General features: G+C 41.6%; 1 protein-coding gene across 2 annotated transcripts in view; it reads right to left on the bottom strand.

The window, feature by feature from the left end:
* The window catches only part of AK5 (adenylate kinase 5), a 168,044-nt gene that overhangs the window by 144,573 nt on the left and 10,622 nt on the right, over nt 1-12,849 (bottom strand). The gene's annotated exons all lie outside the window — the stretch shown is intronic.

Here is a 12,849-nt window from a genome sequence, read left to right as displayed (position 1 = left end):
AGCATCACAATGAGTGTTGTAAGGATTGATTAATTAAGTTTATTAATATTTGTACAATGCTTTTAGAACTGTAAAGTGCTCTTAAAGTGGTAAGTATTTTTATTGTTAATCATTATTTGACTAATGACAATAATAATACAATAAGCTTTATGGTATTAACATCAGCTAAAGCTGCTTATTCCAAAACTGTAGCTTTTATACTTCAAAAAAACCACATTTCATCCACCCAAAGAATGTGCCAGTAAACCTGGTGGTTTATATTCCAAAACATGAAGCCTATTTTCAAATCAGCTATTGTCTGAAAGGATTTTTTTAAAGGGAAAAGTGATTCAAAGGTATATTAAATGTTAACCTGTGCAGTAGGAATACAAAATAGCTTCTTATTTTTTGTGAGGGTTTCATTAAATCTCTCTTTTATCTGCTGTGTATAAATCTTCATACACAGAAGGCAGTTGAAAACATTGCTATATTATTCTGTTTATTAACATTTCTGTTTGGTGTTGGATGTATGAAAGGTGTTGGATACAACAGGATAATATCGTTCCTATCTGCAGTTCTAATTTGTATGGTATGAAAAAATTACTGAACACTCCTAACGCTAGTGTTATTGCACTTACTTTCTTCACAAAACTCTCTCTTCCTATTTACCACATCACCTCAGTCACACTTGCGTCTTCAAGGGCATGCATATCAAAATGGCTCTAAAGCACGGACGTGACATACTACTGTGAACATAGATATGTCTGAATAATACACTGGTGACACACATAGATCTTCTGCACAAAAATGAATATGGAACATGTCTTCCCATCAGAGGGTTCTCAGAGTGATTGCAATTCCATTGAAAATCATCCTGCTATTAAGGTACAAAACTAAGATTTTAAGGTTTCTCCACAGAAAGGCTTTCACAAGAAGAAAGGATCAATTATCCCCTCACCAGTGTTTTCTCCCTAATGTACTTCTTTTGGGACCTAGGGATGGCTGCCTGCAGGTCCAGGAATCTGTACACACTGGGGGTTGGAGATGCAGTCAGGAGCCCATCATCTTAACTTTACACCTACTACCAAATTTTACAGTATGGTCTCAGGGCCAGGTGAGAGGTAACATGGCCATCCATCTCCACAGAGTGGATGGAGCTCAGCAGGGGGGAATCTGGCTCTCACTGTATAATGGATGACACCTATATACTGACCTTTAAATGAAAAAAACTATATGATGTCAACTCTTGGGGTGGGGGGTACAGAACAGTGCAGGAAGCTTCCAGTCTCCTCACCTTCTAAAATAAAATTTCCTGGCAAATAAATCCCACTGTCTTTTGGGTCCTCTTTTGAGAGGATGCTCTGTTCTCTTGGGGGTATTTCCCACATCTCCTCTGATTAGCAAGTATGTAATTGTTCCTGGATAGAAAATTAGATGATTAAAATCTCTGTCTTCTTTCCCTCATTAGACAAAGAATGGAAAATGCTTGTTTCTCCATTCCTGTTACCTGCTACTGGTTACTCGTGAAAGTACTTAATTGACAGCTCATGAACACTCATTTGTAGTTTAACATTGCATTTATATTAATTCAACTTTTAAAGGTCACTATAAAGATACTGTGTTCCTATCTGCTGTTCTCCACAATTACAATTAATCTGTTGGTTTGTTCGGCCATTTGTTTAGAAAACATGCTCATATTCAAAAAGTGGAAAAAAATAGACAACTACAGGACACTATGACCTAGGTGAGGTTTTAGATGAGATAGAGAAGAAAAAAAAATTAAGGATATGAAGATAAATAGAAAATGGGATAAAATGCAGCATGATTTTACCTAGGGAATATCCTTCTATGACAGGATAACTTACTTATTTAAATAATGGCAACACAGTGGGCTTAATCCATCTAGATTTAAATAAAATATCTGATACTGTGCTGAGAGAAAATTATTAGTTACAATGGAGTAGATGAGGCTTATCACTGTAAATGTAAGATGGATAAGGGCTGTGTCTGCACAAGATGATGACCGTGCAGTAGCTCATTACTACTGCACAGTAGCATCATGTGTCATGAAGTGTTACACAATGCTACTGTGCAGTAGTAATGAGTTACTGCACAGTCCACTTCACCAAAAAGCTGTTCAGGGATGCTACTGTGTAGTAACTTGCATACACAAGTACTAAATGACTGTGTAGTAAGAACTGCGCAATCAGTGCCTTATGTAGATGTGGCCAAGGAGTAGCTAAAAGAAAGACTACAACTGTTATCAGAAAAGGGAGTTATCAGACTGGAAAGAAGTTGCCAATGATGTTCCTCAGGGATCAGTCTTGGAACCCTCCTTTTAATATTTTTGTTAGTGACCTTAGTGCAGGTGCTAGATATTAGGACTATGCAAACTTCAGGTGGTGATTCGATTTGGAGGAGATTCAGCCCGATTTGGTGGCCAAATCTCTGAATCCAAATTGAATCAGGGGACCAATTTAAAAGGCCTGAATCAATTCAAAGCTCTCCAAAAAGATTCGGAGAGCTTTGATGATTCGGACAGTCCCGGGTAGCTGCAACAGGGAGCTGCAGCCGACTACCTGCTGGTAAGTACTAGAGGTGGGGGAGGGGGGTTGAGGGAAGGATGGACCATGGGGGGACCCCTGCGAGCCCCCCCAACCCCCACCTGCTCCCCCAGCCCTGCCATGGCTGCCCCTGCCTGCCCCAACTCAGTACTTTAAAAAAAAAAGCCCTGACTTTCCAGGTGCTGCTGGGCAGGGGGGCAATCCCCACTGCCCCCCACCGCCAACTCCAGCCTTTTAAGAAAAAAAAAAAGAAAAGCCCCTGGACTCGCTGCTCCTGCAGTGGCCTCAGGGCTTTGGGGGCCTGTGCAGAGCCCCCCCACATGGCACAGGGCTGTGGGGGTCAGCAGGGATCACCCCCCTCTGGCAGGAATGGTGAGTCAGGGGCGGGATTCATTTTTTTTTTCTTAAAAGGCACCTGTGGAGGGGTTGGGGAAGTGGGGTGGGGGGCAGCAGGGATTGCCCCCTGCCCGGCAGAACCCAGTGAGTTGGGGCTGTTTTTTTAACAAGTGCCAGGAGCTGGGGCGGGCAGGGCAGCCTTTGCCAGTGTTGGGAGAGTAGGCAGGGGTGGGTCTGGGCTGAATCATAGATTCATAGAGGTAGGGTCAGGGGGGACCTGAGCTGATCATCTAGTTTGACCCCCTGTCCTGAGCAGGAATGAAAACAGGGCTCTTATGACCTCTACTAAGTTTAAGCTCAAATGACCCCAGCTAGGTAGTTATCAAGCCTCCTCTTAAAGACCCCTATGGTAGGAGCCAGCACCACTTCCCTTGGAATTGGTTCCAGATCCTGGCCACCCTGACTGTGAAATAGTGCCTCCTGATGTCTAGCCTGAATCTACTCTCAGTCAACTTGTGGCCATTGTTCCTTGTTACTCCGGGAGGCGCTCGGGGGAACAGGGTCTCACCCAAGCCCCTCTGATCCCCCCGGTAAGTTTATAGATGGCCACTAGATCCCGTCTCAGCCTTCTCTTGTGAAGGTTGAACAGGTTCAAGTCCCTTAGCCACTCCTCATAGGGCCTGCCCTGCTACCCCCTGATCATGCGAGTGGCCCTCCTCTGGACCCTCTCGAAGCTGGCCACATCCCTCCTGAAGTGCGGTGCCCAGAACTGGATGCAGTACTCCAACTGTGGTCTGACCAGTGTCACATAGAGGGGGAGGATCACCTCCTTGGACCTGCTCATGATGCATCTGTGGATGCATGACAAGGTACAGTTAGCCTTGCTGACTGCGTCCTCACATTGGTGGCCCATGTTCATTTTGGAATCGATAATGACTCCGAGATCTTGTTCTTCCACTGTGCTTTCAAGAAGGGAGCTCCCCAGCCTATAGGTATGCTGCTGGTTCTTTCTGCCCAAGTGCAGTACTCTGCACTTGTCAGTATTGAATCCCATCCTATTCACATTTGCCCACCCCTGTAACCTGTCTAGGTCCAGTTGTATCCTGTCCCTCCCTTCTAGAGTGCCCACCTTGCCCCAAATCTTGGTGTCATCAACAAATTTGAACAGGGTGCTTTTCACCCTCTCGTCCAAGTTGCTGATAAAGAAATTGAATAGTACGGGCCCAAGGACCGAGCCCTGGGGGACTCCAGTGCCCACCTCCCTCCAGGTCGAATATGAGCCATCTACCACCACCCTCTGGGTGCGGCCCCCTAGCCAATTTGTGACCCATCTGATCGTGTAGGCATCAATGCCACAGTCACCTAGTTTTTTAATGAGAGTGGGGTGGGAGACAGTGTCGAAGGCCTTCCTGAAGTCCAGAAAGACTACGTCCACCACAACACCTGTGTCCAATGATTTTATGACCTGATCATAGAAGGCTATCAGGTTGGTCTGGCAGGACTTGCCCTTAATGAACCCATGCTGGTTGCCCTTGAGCAGCCTCCCCCTTGCTGGCCCCTCCCAGATGCGCTCCTGGATGATTTTTTCAAAGAGCTTCCACAGGACCGAAGTAAGACTAACAGGCCTATAGTTGCCTGGGTCCTCCCTCCTCCCTTTTTTGGAGATGGGGACTACATTGGTCTTCTTCCAGTCTTCTGGCACCTGGCCAGAGCACCACAAGTGCTTGTAAAGCCGTGCCAGGGCCTCTGCGATGACCCCTGCCAATTCCCTCAGCATCCTGGGGTGGAGAGCATCTGGACCTGCTGATTTGAACACGTCCAGCCTTTCCAGAAGTTCCCTAACTCAGTCCTCCCTGACCCTAGGCCTGGCGGAGTCACTCCTGAGTCTGTCCTGTATGCCAGTGGGGGAGAAGTTCTGGTCCCTGCTCAGAAAAATGGAGGCAGATTCAGCTGAATCGAATCGGGACAGTGATTCAAATCACCAAATCAAGTCACTGCCCCCCGAATCGGCCAAATTCGAATCCAAAGCGAACACTAGCCACTTCACACAGGCCTACTAGATATGTGCTGATATTGAAGCTGAGAGTTGAGATTTACTGCCACTTTTGAGAAGGACCTGATTATCTTGGCAGTAGAATAATGAAATGGGATAAATTTAATAATACAAAGTGCATGCATAGAGTCAACTCATAGATTTAAGGTCAGGAAGGAATTTCCCCCCAGCTCAAATGAAGACTATTGAGGATTTTTTACTCTCCTCCTTTCTAGCATGGAGGTCATCCACCTCCTAGGATGTTTGATTAATTCACTGCCATTGCAGTGGCTAAGGCATTGCCTTTCTTGCAATCTTCTTGTAGCATTGTAGGTTTGTTTTTGTTTTAAATTGGATGCTTTTTGTGACTATAACATGAGAGAAGGGCCAGAGTGGATATTTTTGCATTCCAAATACTTTTGGACAATTGTTTATTACATGGTTGCCTGTGATTTCAGAGGACTGGACTTGATGGCCCAGAAGGTTTGTATCAATCTCAGTGAACTGAGTGGAAGCTTCTGAACTCTATGGCTCTGAAGCACTCAGTCAGGCCTCAGTAACAAGAGCATAACACCACCACTTGCTCAGCTGCTGACTGTCCCTTCATGCACCAGAGCAGCATCCCAGTTACATGCAGCAGTTCTCCCATTCACTCACCTTCACTCCTCTCCCAGCCTATCTAGCACTCCTGGCCAGCTGACACCTCAAGGAGGAGTAAATCTCCTTCTCTCAGCAAGGAGAGCAAGGATTTCTCAAGAAGTAAGAGAGCAACAGTTCCTGAGCATGAAGCTCAGCTTTTCTCTTGTGCCCTGATATCAGTCTGCTCATACCTCTTGTACATGATCCATGTACCCATGACCTATGTACCCATGATCTATGTACCCACAAGTCCACCTATTTATGGAAGAGTGGCCAGGGAGAAAGGACAGAACTGCTAAGGTGACAAAAGGTCAAATTGGTGATTATATAGTGTTGAGAAGAAGTTTTATGAGTAAGAAAAGTAGAGGGGCAAGAGGAGGAAGATATGTTGATTTTTTTTTGCATGAAAAAGAATAGATTTAATTTTTTGGGCAGTGGATTTATTATAAGAGTGACCGAGGTACTAGGGGAAAGTGATTTATTTTGGAGAGAGAGAGCATCTGGCTCATAACACTACTGGATGAGAGGTGTACAGAGGTAGATGTGTTGGAGCAAACCAGATTTCACCAGGGAGCAGGTGCTTTCATCTTAGAAAAAGTAACAGCATGACTAAAATGCAGGAGGACATTTTTGTCAAGTTTTTAGAGAAACAAAAATATTGGCCTGGCTTTTCCTTATAGGCACAGAAGTGAAATTTGCTCGTCAGCTGAGGGTCATAGGAGATCTATATGAAATGCCTATACCGCTTCCATAGTGACGCTGAGATTGTGCAGAAAAACAAGCCGTGCCTAGAAACGGAAGGGGCTGGAGGTCAGACTGACAAACATTTCACAGCCCACAAACATCCATGTGAGGTTTGCAGCAACTATTTCAACCCAAAAGTCGGAGACATGGAAAGGTTGTATTGTTGCCTTGAGCCTAGGAGGTTCTGAAAGGAGATTTCAGTTCCTCTATGATCCTATTATATTCTATGTATGAAACCTGTTTTACTCCAGCACTGTGGACACCACCCTGGGAATTGTATTTGGAAATTAACAGGATAACCTCATTAATAACTTCAATGATTCAGTGATTCGTGTGTGTGTGTGTGTGTGTGTGTGTGTGTGTGTGTGACAGAGAGGAAGATCCAATTAAGAAACAAGCAAGAGGGATGACTGCTCTGGAATGTCACTTGGTTGGGGTGTGCTGAATGGTGTCTCCCCTGTGGCAGGGTATGGTCTCCCTCCCCTCAGGTATGAGGCTGCCTCCAAACTTTGCCCCACCTTTACATAATGCTGCTGCTTCCACTCCTTCCTGTTTTCAAATCGCATGGAGAAATGATGTCATCACATGTTTCTTGAGGCATCTTTAACAGAATATTAGGTATATTCAAAATTCAAAGTAAACTTTACAAAGTAATCCTATCTTTATTTTATCAGGGAATTAAAGTATATTTTATTCATTAATATGTATTTATAAATTACAGAATCCACTCTAGCTTTCATTTCATTATTGATGCATCTCCCTCTGAATAAATTTTACTCAGATTTTAGATTTATTTGCTCCTGCTGAGGTTAACAGTTTTCATACTGGAAAAGAAATTCTGCTGAACTCAGAAGGGAACAGTTTATAAAACATAATGAAAATGAAAAAACAGTAACTGAAATTAAAGGAGAAGAGAAAAATTCCTGCTACCTCAGAGACTAGATAGGAAGGTCAATGCAGATTCTTCACAAGCCATTTGAGTTCAATTCACCAATCAAAATCATAGAATTATGGTACCACTGGAGATGAAGATACTTAGAATGCATGAGCATACTGGTATGGTAGGTGGCTTGCTAGATTTCAAACTGACAGGTTAATACTATGTAAACTGCTTTCTGCTTTCCATTTCCAAAATGTGCTTAGAATTTAAAAGTCTTTCCAGCATTTGCCAACCTGCAGAAAAGTGGAATACCTTAAAAAACTCTACTTTGGGTAGTAGTGTGTACAGTTTAGCTTAAAAAAAGAAAGAAATGAAAAGCATAGTTAAATCATCAGCGTTGCTAACCTTAAGTATTGAAAAATGATGTAAGGTTCTAAAACTAATCAAAAGATAGTCAACAAAATTGAGAGATTATTTTTATTTCCTTTTGCATATTTGTATTTTAATATTCATGCTTTCAATCTTTTATTTTAAAAATCATTTTCTTTTAAATTAATAGCTACCATTCTCATAATTATGTGATTTTAGGAATTAGGGCTTTAATAAAATCTCCAGTATCACAAGAACTCGTAAAACAAATTCTGAATCAAGAAATGAGAGAATCAAAATTGGGCAAGAATTCAAGGCTTTACAGTAAGAAAATTTTTGATGTGATATATTTAATTATTAGGAAGTGGAGTTAAACAAAAGAAATAAAGGCTTATTTGGACATAGCAAAGACTGCTAAAGAAAACTGGGAGATTCCCCAATGTTCAGGGCTCTGAACCCCCCCCCCCCCCCAGTTTAAATTGGTGATTAATTTATTTACATGAATCTCTCAATAGATCTCTTCCCAGAGTAGACCACAGAAGACCAAGCTGATTTTTTTATCACAGTTATGTCATTTGTGATCAAGTTCTCACAGATAACTTGCAGTGAATCCAGTTATCAGGAGATCTCGATATGTGGCATTAGCACTGTTCTTCTTTGCTTTGTTAGTTGTGGAAACACCACTATCAGGTCCATGTGAATAACCCAGTCAGTGAGAGGAAACCCCAGCACAATGGCCTACCTCAGGTCTCTACGCTAGTGCTCTTTTTTCCAATGCTCTTTTTAACTTGTACAATCAGTGTTCTGCCTAACACTCCATCCTGTAATGACATCTGCTTGGAAGCTCAGACTTGATTTTTTTCTGACGCTAAGGACATCTTAAATTCTGATCTGGCAATTATATCCAACTACTGTCTTACTAACTGGCACTTGCATCTGAATGCTTTGAAATCAGTTTCATGGGTTTTCCACTTCAGTGATGCTTCTGTAACTTGGGAACTCAATGCCTCCCTCAATGGATACACCTTGAAACACAGTCTACACCTGGTCTACTTCAGCATGACTCTTGATAGACCTCTGGCTTATTGTGACCATTTGATAAAATTGGCTGTCAAAATTAACACCGGATACCATTCAGCTTTGCAAGCTTGCACAGCCACCTGCAGATATAATACTTACCCTCTTCACAACTCTCCCCTCACACTCTGATACTTGATAGCAAAGTATTGTGTTCCAATCTGGATCCTGGAGCCATACACTTGGTTAGTCAATTTACAGCTCTGTCAGACCATGTGCATCTTATAAGGACTCTGTGGTACATACCTCAGCCCTGACTGCCTTTAGCAAGTAACCACACTCATCATGAAGCCAAAATAACAGCAAAGGTCAAAAGCTCATTTGACCTCATCTGAGCTTACTTGTAGCTCTTTAACCCTCCTCCAGTTTCCCTCAAATCCCAATATTACCTACAGAGTCATCTCAGCCACGTCATGTTTTCTCTGTCACATCTTGTTGGCCAAAAAACAGGCCCTGTTAGCAGCGACTAGCCATTTTCTTGACAAAAACCTTACCTCTTGATAACCAAGTCACCTCTGAATATCTTGCACACTGATAAAAGCCATGGACACTGTCAACTGATCCAGATGTGGCTTACAGTTCAAAGTGTTCCAAAAATGTGGAGAGATGCAGACTACAACTCGTATCATAGAGCAGCGGTTCTCAACCTTTTGCACCTTATGTCTCAGCTATGTAAGGTCAAAAAATCCTGGTCCCACCAGTCACCCAATGACTGATCGAAGTATGCAAAAGTGAAATCAGAAGTCCCGCTGTGGCACTTCCAGTTTCACCGCCGTGACATAAATCCCACCTAGAGGACCTTTGCGTCCCACCAGTGGGATGAATCCCACTGGTTGAGAACCCCTGTCATAGATAACCATCCCATAACTGGCATCTAAGCAGCTGATATTCTGACAACAAGAACGCTGAGCCTTGGCTTAGCCAGATACGCATACGCTAATAACGATATTAATGGAAGAATGAAAGTGGCAAATAAGAGCAGGATTAAATCCTTAAGACCAGAGTGGCTTAAGCTACTGCTTAGTACTAAGCTCTTTTGAAAATCTCCTCACAGAGGGCCTTCAGGAAGCCTTCTTGCTGCTCAGAGTAGCCTAGTGAAGAAACCTTGCTATTGCCAAAATTTGATAAACTAGAAGCCAGTTTATTATTCTGACTAATCTAATATGAGCAGATTTTTGCATAATTAAACATCAGTTTTGTATACATGTAAATAATATGTGCCTCAATTCAAATTTAAAGGTTATCAGGTCCTGTAGTATGATGGCATGGGGCAATGGGATGAACACTTTTCCTCCCATCTTACTAGTGTGTCTGGTGCTTATTGTTCCCCTAGATTTCTAGATCTGTACTGAGAAAGAAATACTGAGAAACCACTGGTGCTGAAAATGAAACTGCCCATTATTGTAAAAACTCTGATTGGTGAATATATACTATATTTTGAAGCAGTCAGTGTGGAAGAAGTGCTATCTTTCATCAGACCAACTATTCCTACTATATTTTGAAATCATTCTGCATAGCTAAGCTTTGGGAACATCCTATCTGTGAGAGATATCTGGAAGCAGCAACGTAATTGGGAAGAAAATGGAAAACATTTCACAAAAATGGCTTTGGAACCCATACAAGTATTCTACTAACTGTAAAGGGATGACTTGTATTTATAACCAATGAGGCAGATGATGATAATAACAAATACATAGTTCTTATTACTTTTAATAGTAGCTCTCAAAATGCTTTACATAGGAAGTCTGTTGAAAGAAAAAGGGGTGTGTAAAGTAGCTTACTGTGACCTGACTAGTTTTATTGCTGGGAATTCTGTAATTTTCCATAGAAGTATATTCCATTGCCTAATAGATCTTCTAGTTAAAAAGTATCTTGTGGGGGAATTTTGATTAAATATGTACAGCTTCAGCTCATTTCTCCTTGTCACTTTTGGTTAATGAAAACAATTTTTCCCTTTCTCTTTAAATTAGGAATGGCTTCTATACACTGCCACTAAACAGGTTTTAAAATTTATATATTGGGGAAAACATCAGAATCAAACCTTTAATTGCAGTCCATTATTGCAATAAGTTAATGCATGTAGGCAACCCCTGAAATGGGTGTCACAGCATGGCATGTGAAGGCATTTTGCTTGGCATGCATATCTTAGGGCAGGTGCTAGGGAAGGGCCCGGGACTGTGCTGCCACAACATGGATTGGGTCCTTTGCAGTTCCCCCACCGTCTGCCCTTGGCATGCCAGCATCTTACAAAGTGAGGTTGTGGGTCAGCAACCAAAAACGTTGCTGACTCCTGAAGTAAGACCTTTATAGCCGTAAGGCTAGATTCAGATTGATAAACTAGGCCAAACATAGTGATCTACTCATTAGGTGCCTAAATTCATTCAGTGCCTATATTTTGATCTCTAGGCACCTACATTTCCATATATATATAGGAAAATCCCATTTTGCGAGGGTTGGTGCCTTACTTCTGCTTTAGCTCCACTGGAATCCAAATATGAGGAAGTGGTGTAGAAACCCTGACAAGTCCCTGATGCAACTGTATTTAAAAATAGGATATTTGCATCCTACCATATATTTCACAGATATACTGATTACACAATGGGCCCCTGCATTCCCCAAGCTCTTCTTTGTGTAGATGACAGTACCTTGCTATGGCCATCCTTCACTTCTCCCACTTTACAGATGTTTTTAGTGATTTTGGTCATAGTGGGTTAAAACCTATTCCACTTATTTGGTGCCTATGTAGTATTTAGGCATGTAAATGTCTAAGGTGGACAGACCACTTCCTATGATTTAGTCTTCAGGCTAAAATGAAGGCATGTCACAACACAAATTTTTTTTTCAGTGACTTGAGCAGGGCAGAATGGGAGAGCATTAGATATTTAAGTGCAACTTAGATACCTAACATGTGGAACAGATCTAGCTTAGTGTTCTTTGGCATTTTTACATATGCAAGTGCCACAGCACCAGGCGCTTTGAAAAGCGCCTGGTGCTGAAACACTTGCAGTTGTATAAGCGGCGAAATGCACATCAGCGCTGAGTAAATGGCAGCAGCACGCTTTTGAACTAAAACACATGGAGGTGCTTTACTTCAAAAGCGCACCACTGCCACTTTCTGTGTGCTGACATGCATTTTGTCACTTATACAACTGCATGAGGTGCAGCGCAGTTCACTTCAGTGTGCATGTGGAGAAGACTCGATTAATCAAGTCTGCTTGGAAGCAGTGGATCTCTGGCACATCACATGACAGAAAAGTAGATGTATAAATGCCCAAGGGAAGTGGACCCACTATGTGGATATTAAGTGAGATTTAAATGGTTTATAGGCCATAGGGCAGTATTGTGTATGGGGTAATTGTTGGAGAAGGAATAATTTCCATAACTTAGTTCCCACCTGTTTCTCTACCTCCGTCTCCTGTTATTCTACTCTTCCCAAGGACAATATTGTAGAACCAAAAATGAGCTTTATAAAAGTGTCTACTGAAGAAGAAAACTGAGTCAAAAGATAAGCCTATATTTCTCTTCCTTTTTAGGTTTTAAAATAATTAACTCTAACCACAATCTTCTCCTTCCTTAATTATGAGAAAATGTACCTGGCAGCCATCAACTATTTTTCATAATAACTATTTTGTCAGTTTCCCTTAATTTTCTCAATTCAATTTTCTGAACTCTACACAGAATCATACCTTATAAAAGAGCAATAATAAAATGCCTCATTAGTCTGCTTTCTTTTGTTACTTCTATCTAGGCAATGTCAACTTAGAATTCAGAGTGCAGAAATGATAATTAATGCTTTAGAGACTGTGGAGCACTCTGAAATATTTTGCTTGGAGGGCACTCTAGAAATTCAACACTGAATTGTAATCTTTGCTTGTGGCCATAACAGAATACAGTTACAGTTTACTCTTAAAGCTTTGTCTTTATTATAAGCAAAACTAGGTAGGTTAACAGGCAGCTACTTCTAAAAAAAAAATGGATGGCCATTTTTTTAATGTAAGTTGGCTCACAAAAATACATTCAGTTTTAATGCTAGCTTTTGTTCCAGTCTTTTCAGCACCTCACAATAATGTCAAGACCATTCCTCCTCCATTGTGAAAAAATGCACTGACTAAAATGTGTTCTTTTTAATGAACATTTAAATTGTACAATTAAATATTAAAGGACAACTCTTTCCCCTTTCTAAATTATTAATGTATGAAAAATGTTAGTTGTTAGGCTAAATTTTTTTT

This window comes from Alligator mississippiensis, chromosome 5, assembly GCF_030867095.1.
Source record: "Alligator mississippiensis isolate rAllMis1 chromosome 5, rAllMis1, whole genome shotgun sequence".
Taxonomy (NCBI): domain Eukaryota; kingdom Metazoa; phylum Chordata; order Crocodylia; family Alligatoridae; genus Alligator; species Alligator mississippiensis.
Note: the sequence above shows the minus strand (reverse complement) of the source record. Positions and strands in the feature narration are given on the sequence as shown.